Genomic DNA, 9,258 nt, shown 5'->3' on the forward strand with positions numbered 1-9,258 from the left:
TTGTTTTTTACTTTTGTTTTCCCTTGCCTCACTTGATATTAGCTGCTGTTGCAGTTTGTATTAATCTCCAGGCTCGTGTTGCTGGAATTTGCTGGGAATAGTGGTTGTTCTAGTGGAGTTTACTCCTCATATATATAGTTTGTTCCCCTTTTCTCTCTTAGTATCGTTCTTGTCTCTCTTACTTTTTTTTCTTTTCTTTTTTTTTTCTTTCTGCTCTTTTCCCAAGTTCAGATTCACACTCTTTTTTTTTTTTTTTGGTCTTTCTTTTTACTCTCCCTCTTCCACTCCTATTCCCTAATTTGTCTTTCTCTGGTGGTTACCTTTATTGGAGGTTATTAATATTGTGAATACAATTCTGTTCAGTGCCTTGTCTGTTGTGCCTGGTTGTGTTGTATTTTGTACCTTTAAATCAACGCCAGAGATAGAGATCTATATAACCAGACATCCGAAGAAGAGAGACCATGGGGGAACAAAGAAATAGCCCCCACAGAAAAGAAAAGCAGGCATCACCAAAAAAGGAAGTAAACGATTTAGAGGCAAACAACCTATCAGAGAAAGAATTCAGAGAAATGGTCATAAGGTGGCTGAAAAGGATGGAAGACAAATTCGACAATATGAGTAAGAACCAAGAGGAAATGAAGAAGAACCAAGAAGAAATGAAAAATGACATCGCTGCTGTAAAGAACTCAATAGAAAGCATCAAGAGTAGACTAGAAGAAGCAGAGGACCGCATAAGTGAGCTAGAAGACAAGATGGAAAAAAATACCCAATTACAACAGCTTCTAGAAACAAAAATTAGAAAGCATGAGGAGAGCCTAAGGGAACTTCGGGACAGACACACAAAACAAAACAACATCAGGATACTAGGGGTACCAGAAGGAAAGGAAACTGAGCAAGGAATAGAAAACCTGTTTGAAGAAATAATAACAGAAAACTTCCCTGATATAGGGAAGGAAAAACCCACACAAATCCAAGAAGCTCACAGAGTTCCAAGCAAAATGAACCCCAAAAGACCGACGCCAAGGCACATTATAATTAAGTTGGCAAACACCAACGACAAAGTAAGAATCTTAAAAGCGGCCAGAGAGAGACAGACAGTTACATACAAAGGAACCCCCATCAGACTAGCAACTGATTTCTCAACAGAAACTCATCAGGCCAAAAGGGAATGTAATGAAATATACAAAGTCATGCAAAGGAAGGGTCTAAATCCAAGAATACTGTACCCAGGAAGGCTATCAATCAAAATTGAAGGTGAAATCAGGAGCTTCACAGACAAAAAAAGGACTAAGGGAGTTTATCACCACCAAATCAGCATGAAAGAAATGCTAAAGGGTCTGCTGTAAAAAAAAAAAAAAAAAAAAAAAAAAGAAAGAATGAAATAGGAAGCAAAGAAGGAACACAGGGGTATAGAATAAAAATGGCGACAAATAAGTACCTATCAATAATAACTTTAAATGTAAATGGATTGAATGCCCCAATCAAAAGACACAGGGTAACAGATTGGATAAGAAAACAAAACCCAGATATCTGTTGTCTACAGGAAACCCACCTCAAAAAAAAAGGACGCATACAGACTGAGAGTAAAGGGCTGGAAAAAGATTTTCCAGGCGAATGGAAATGAAAAAAAAGCTGGGGTAGCAACACTTATATATGACAAATTAGATCTCAAAGTGAAGGACATAACAAGAGATAATGAAGGCCACTTCATAATACTAAAGGGAGAAATCCAACAAGAAGAAATAACTCTGGTAAACATATATGCACCCAATACAGGAGCACCAAGATACATTAAAAAACTCCTGGAAGATATCAAAGGAGAGATTGACAGCAATACAATCATAGTAGGAGACTTCAATACCCCACTATCACCATTGGACAAATCCTCTAAACAAAAAATCAGCAAAGAAACATCAATCCTAAATGACTCACTAGAACATATGGAATTAATCGACATCTTCAGAATATTTCACCCCAAAGCCACAGAATATACATTCTTCTCAAGTGCACATGGGTCATTTTCAAAGATAGTCCATATGTTAGGACATAGGCAAAGTCTCTCCAAATTCAAGAAGATAGAAATCATATCAAGTATCTTCTCAGATCACAGTGGCATAAAACTGGAAATCAACTACAATAAAAACAACCCAAAGAAATCAAACACTTGGAGACTAAACAGCATGCTATTAAACCATGACTGGGTTACCAGAGACATCAAGGAAGAAATAAAAAACATCATGGCAACAAATGACAATGAAAACACAACAATCCAAAATCTATGGGACACAGCGAAAGCAGTCCTGAGAGGGAAGTTCATAGCTCTACAAGCCTACTGCAAAAAACAAGAAACAATGGTAATAAATTACCTAACCCAACAACTCAAAGAGTTAGAGAGAGAGCAACAACATAAGCCCAGTGTAAGCAGAAGGAAAGAAATAATAAAGATCAGAGCGGAGATAAACGACATAGAGACCAAAGAAACAATACAAAAGATCAACAAAACCAAGAGCTGGTTCTTTGAAAGGATAAACAAGATTGATGAACCTCTAGCCAGGCTCACCAAGAAGCAGAGAGAGAGGACCCAAATAAACAAAATCAGAAATGAAAGAGGTGAAATAACAACAGACCCCGACGAAATACAAAGGATTGTTACAAAATACTACGAACAACTCTATTCCAACAAACTGGACAACCTAGAGGAAATCGACATATTCCTAGAAAAATACAACCTTCCAAAACTCAATCAGGAAGAATCTAAACAGCTCAACATGCCAGGAACTATGGAAGAAATTGAAGCAGTCATCAAAAAGCTTCCGGCAAACAAAAGCCCGGGGCCAGATGGCTTCACAGGAGAGTTTTACCAAACTTTCAAGGAAGAACTAAAACCTATCCTCCTCAGACTATTCCAAAAAATTCAAGAGGAAGGAACACTTCCAGGCTCCTTCTATGAAGCCAGCATCACCCTAATACCAAAAGCAGATAAAGACAACACAATGAAAGAGAATTACAGGCCAATATCCCTCATGAACATAGATGCCAAAATCCTCAACAAAATTCTAGCAAATCGGCTCCAGCAGTACATCAGAAAGATCATACACCATGACCAAGTTGGATTTATCCCAGGAATGCAAGGATGGTACAATATCCGCAAATCAATAAACGTGATACATCACATAAACAAATTGAGAGATAAAAATCACATAGTCATAGCAATTGATGCACAATGAGCATTTGACAAAATCCAACACCCTTTCTTGATAAAAACTCTCAACAAGGTGGGAATAGAAGGATCATACCTCAACATAATAAAAGCTATATATGATAAACCCACAGCAAACATCATACTCAATGGGCAAAAACTAAAACCATTTCCCCTAAGAACAGGAACAAGACAGGGATGCCCACTCTCACCACTCCTGTTTGACATAGTACTGGAAGTATTAGCTATTGCAATTAGGCAAGAAGAAGAAATAAGAGGCATCCAAATTGGAAAAGAAGAAGTGAAGCTGTCCTTATTTGCAGATGACATGATATTGTACATAAAAAACCCAAAAGATTCCATAAAAAAACTAATAGACTTAATAAATGAATTCAGCAATGTAGCATGATACAAAATTAACGCCAAGAAATCTATGGCATTTCTATACACCAATAATGAACTTACAGAAAGAGCGACTAAAAAAGCAATCCCATTTACCATAGCACCAAAAAAATTAAGATACCTAGGAATAAACTTAACTCAGGAGGTAAAAGACCTATACGCAGAAAACTACAGGACACTGAAAAAAGAGATAGAGCAAGACGTAAACAGATGGAAGAACATACCATGTTCATGGATTGGTAGAATCAACATCATTAAAATGTCCATACTACCCAAAGCAATCTACAGATTCGATGCACTCCCCATCAAAATACCAACAGCATATTTCACAGACCTAGAAAGAACTCTCCAAAAACTCTGCTGGAATAAAAAAAGACCCCGAATAGCCACAGCAATCCTGAGAAAGAAGAATAAAGTAGGTGGGATCTAAATACCAGATTTCAAGCTGTATTACAAAGCCACTGTTCTCAAAACAGCCTGGTACTGGCACAAGAACAGACATGTTGATCAATGGAACAGAATAGAGAATCCAGATATCGACCCAAACCACTATGCTCAATTAATATTTGACAAAGGAGGCATGAACATACAATGGAGTCAAGACAGTCTCTTCAATAAATGGTGTTGGGAAAATTGGACAGATACATGCAAAAAAATGAAACTAGATCACCAACTTACACCATACACAAAAATAAACTCAAAATGGATACAGGACTTAAACATAAGACGGGAAACCATAAAAATACTAGAGGAATCCACAGGCAACAAAATCTCAGACATATGCCACAAGAACTTCTTCACTGACACTGCCCCTAGGGCAATGGAAGCTAAAGAGACAATTAACAAATGGGACTACATCAAAATAAAAAGCTTTTTTATAGCAAAAGAAACAATCAACAAAACAACAAGAAAGCCCACTGCATGGGAGAACATATTTGCAAATGCTATCACTGATAAGGTTTAATCTCCAACATCTACAAGCAGCTTATGCAACTTAATAAAAGGAAGATAAGTGATCCAATAAAAAAATGGGCAAGAGACCTAAACAGAATATTTTCAAAAGAAGACAGAAGGAAGGCCAAGAGACACATGAAAACATGTTCAAAGTCACTTATTATCCGAGAGATGCAAATCAAAACAACAATGAGGTACCATCTCACACCTGTCAGAATGGCTATCATCAACAAATCAACAAACGACAAGTGTTGGCGAGGATGCGGAGAAAAAGGAACCCTCGTGCACTGCTGGTGGGAATGCAGACTGGTGCAGCCACTGTGGAGAACAGTATGGAGTTTCCTCAAAAAACTGAAAATGGAACTCCCATTTGACCCAGTAATCCCACTCCTGGGAATATATCCAAAGAAACTAGAAACACCAATCAGAAAGGATATATGCACCACTATGTTCATAGCAGCACAATTTACAATAGCTAAGATTTGGAAACAGCTTAGGTGCCCATCAGCAGATGACTGGATCAGAAAACTGTGGTACATCTACACAATGGAATACTATGCTGCCATAAAAAAGAAGGAATTCTCATCATTTGCAGCAACCTGGATTGAATTGGAGAACATTATGCTAAGTGAAATAAGCCAGTCAATGAAAGAAAAATACCACATGATCTCACTCATTTATGGATAGTAAAGAACATTATAAAGTGATGAACAAAAAGATAGATACAGAGACAGTAAAGCATCAAACAGACTTTCAAATTACAGGGGGAAAGTTAGAGAGAGATGGGGGAGATAAGAAATCAAACGAAGGACTTGTATGCATGCATATAAGCATAAACAATGAATGCAAAACTCTGGGGGTGAGGGCATGTATGGGTGTGGGGTTGAGGGGGGGGCAATGGTAAGATATGTAGAAATATAATACCTCAATAAAAAAATGTCAAAAAAAAAATGGGCAAAGGACCTAAATAGACACTTTCTGAAAGAGGACACACAGAAAGCCAGGAGACATATGAAAACATGCTCATAGTCATTAATCATCTGAGAGATGCAAATCAAAACAACAATGAGGTACTATCTCACACCTGTCAGAACGGCTATCATCAACAAATCAACAAATGACAAGTGTTGGAAAGGATTCGGAGAAAAAGGAACCCTACTTCACTGCTGGTGTGAATGCAGACTGGTGCAGCCACTGTAGAAAATAGTATGGCGTTTCCTCAAAAAATTAAAGATGGAACTGCCATTTGACTTAGTAATACCACTTCTAGGAATATAAGAAAACAGAAACACCAATCAGAAAGGATATATGCACCCCTTTGTTCATAGCAGTGCAATTTACAATAGCTAAGATTTGGAAACTGCCTAAATTCCCATCAGTAGATGAATGGATTTTAAAACGGTGGTACATCTACACAATGGAATACTATGCTGCTATAAAAAAAAGGAATTCTTACCATTTGCAACAGCATGAACGGATATGAAGAGCATTATGCTAAGTGAAATAAGCCAGTCAGTGAAAGATAAATACCACATGATCTCACTCATTTATGGATAATAAAGAACATTTAAAAATGTTGAACAAAAATAGATAGAGGCAAAGAAGCATCGAACAGAATGTCAAACTACAGCAGGAAGGTAGGAGAGGGTTGTGGGGGTAAGAGATTAACTGAAGGATTTGTATGCATGCATCTAAGCACAACCAACAGACGAAAGACACTGGGGGCGGGGGGGAATGAGGGCAAGTGCAGGGGCGGGGGGGCATAGGAGGCCGGGGGGAGGTCAGTGGAGGGAAAAAAATGAGACATATGTACTACTATTTGTAATACCTTAAACAACAAAATTAAATTAAAGTAAAAAAAATTGATCAACCACTAGCCATTATTTGATCAATAAGAAAGAAAGGGAGAGGACTCAAATAAATAAAATCAGAAATGAAAGCGGAGAAGTAACCACTGACACCACAGAAATACAAAGAATTGTAAGAAAATACTATGAACAACTATATGCCAACAAGTTGAACAATAAGGATGAAATGGACAAATTCCTAGAATAATACAATCTGCCAAAACCGAATGAGGAAGAATTAGAAAACCTGACTAAGCCAATAACAACTGATGAAATACAAGCATTAATACAAAAACTCCCAGCAAATAAAACCCGTGTTCGGATGGCTTCATAGGAGAGTTTAACCAAACATTCAAAGAAGAACTAACACCTACACTCCTCAAACTATTAAAAAAATTACAAGAGGAAGGAACACTTCCAACCTCTTTTTATGAGGCCAGCATTATCCTAATTCCAAAACCAGATAAAGACACTACAAAGAAAGAGAATTACAGGTCAATATTCCCAATGAACATAGATGCTAAAACCCTCAATGAAAGATTAGCAAATCACATCCAGCAATATATTAAAAAGATCATACACCATGACAAAGTGGGATTTATTCCAGGGATCCAAGGCTGATACATTATTTACAAATCAATAAATGTGTTACATCACATAAACAAATTGAAAGGCAAAAATCACATGATCATATCAATAGACGCAGAAAAAGCATTCAACAAAACCCAACACCTATTTTTTATAACTCTTAGCAAAATGGGGATAGGGGGAGCATATCTCAACATGATAAAGGCCATATATGACACACCTATAGCAAACATCATACTCAATGGCCAAAACTAAAACCATTTCCCCTAAGAACTAGAACAAGACTGGAATGTCCGCTTTTCCACTCTTATTCAACACTAGAGGCCCGGTGCACATGCACCGGTGGGGTCCCTCACCCTGGCCTGCGGGGATTGGGCTGAAACCAGCTCTCTGACATCCCCCTAGTGGTCCCGGATTGCAAGAGGGTGCATGCCAGGCCGAGGGACCCCATTGGTGCATGATTGGGGCTGGGGAGGGACTGCAGGAAGGCTCCAGGGTGTGTCCGACCCGTCTCACCCAGTTCTGATCGGGGCTGGGTGGCTGGCCAGGGAGGAACTACGGGAGATCTCCAGGGTGTGTCTGGCCAGTCTTGTCCAGTCCTGATTGGGGCTGGGGAGGGACCATGGGAGGCCTCCAGGGTGAGTCCGGCCTGTCTTGTCCAGTACCAATGGGCTGGACCCCAGCAGCAAGGTAACCTACCAGTTGGAGCATCTGCCCCCTGGTGGTCATAGCGACTGGTCAAACAATCTAACTTAGCATATTAGGCTTTTATTATACAGGATAGTACTGGAAATCCTAGCCACAGTCATCAGACAAGACAAAAAAATAAGTTATCCACAACGAAAGGAGGAAGTGGAACTCTCATTATACACAGATGACATGATATTGTACATAGAAAACCCTAAAGACTCCACGAAAAAGTACTATATTTAATAAATGAATTTGGCAATGCAGTAGGATACAAAATCAACACCCCAAAAATCGATGGCTTTTTTATACAGCAATAATGAATTCTCAGAAAGAGAAATTAAACAAACAATCTCATTTACCACTATAACAACAAAATTAAGATACATTGGAATAAACTTAACCAAGGAGGTAAAAGACCTGTATTTGGAAAACTACAGGATGTTGACAAAAGAGATAGAAGAAGATATAAACAAATGGAAGAATATAACGTGTTCATGGATTGGTAGAATAAACATTAGTAAAATGTCCATACTACCTAAGGCAATGTACATATTTAATGCAATGTTTATTAAAATATCAATAGCATATTTCACAGATGTAGTACAAATACTCCAGTAATTTATATGGAATCAAAAAGACCCCAAGTAGCTGCAATAATCTTGAGAAAGAAAAACAAAGTTGGAGGAATCACATTTCCAGATTTCAAGTTATACTACAAAGCCACCATAATCAAAACAGCTTGGTACTGCCAGAAGAACAGTAATACCATATAGATCAGTGGAACAGAACAGAGACCACAGAAATCAACCTAAGCCATTACAAGCAATTAATATTTGACAAAGGAGGCAAGAGCATACAGTAGAGTCAAGACAGTCTCTTCAATAAATAATGTTGGGAAAATTGGACAGATACATGCAAAAAATGAAACTAGACCACCAACTTACACCTGACACAAGAGTCAACTCAAAATGGATAAAAGACTTAAATGTAAGACATGAAACCATAAAAATCCCTAAAAGAAACCATAGGTTGCAAAATCTCAGACATCTTTCTTAGCAATATGTTTATGGATACATCTCCTAGGGCAAAATTAAGGAGAAAATAAATGAATGGGCCTACATCAAAATAAAAATGGAGCCCACTGTATGGGAGAATATGTTTAGCAATGATACATCTAATAAAGAATTAATATCCAAAATATATAAGGAACTCATACAGTTTACCAAAAGGAAGAAAACAATCCAATTAAAAAATGGGCAAATGATCTAAATAGATACTTCTCCAAAGAGGACATACAGATGGCCAAGAGACATATGAAAACATGCTCAAAGTAAGTAATCATCCAACAGATGTAAATTTAAATGACAATCAGGTTTCACCTCACAACAGTCAGAATGACTACCATCAACAAATCAATAAATGACAAGTGGTAGAAAGGATGTGGAGAAAAGGGAACCCTAGTACACTGCTGGTGGGGATGCAGACTGGTTAAGCCAGTGTGGAAAACAGTATGGAGTTTCCTCAAAAAATTATAAATGGAACTGCCATTTGACCCAGTGATCCCACTTCTAGGAATAT

The sequence above is a fragment of the Eptesicus fuscus genome, chromosome 1 (assembly GCF_027574615.1).
Source record: "Eptesicus fuscus isolate TK198812 chromosome 1, DD_ASM_mEF_20220401, whole genome shotgun sequence".
NCBI classification, from domain to species: Eukaryota; Metazoa; Chordata; class Mammalia; order Chiroptera; family Vespertilionidae; genus Eptesicus; species Eptesicus fuscus.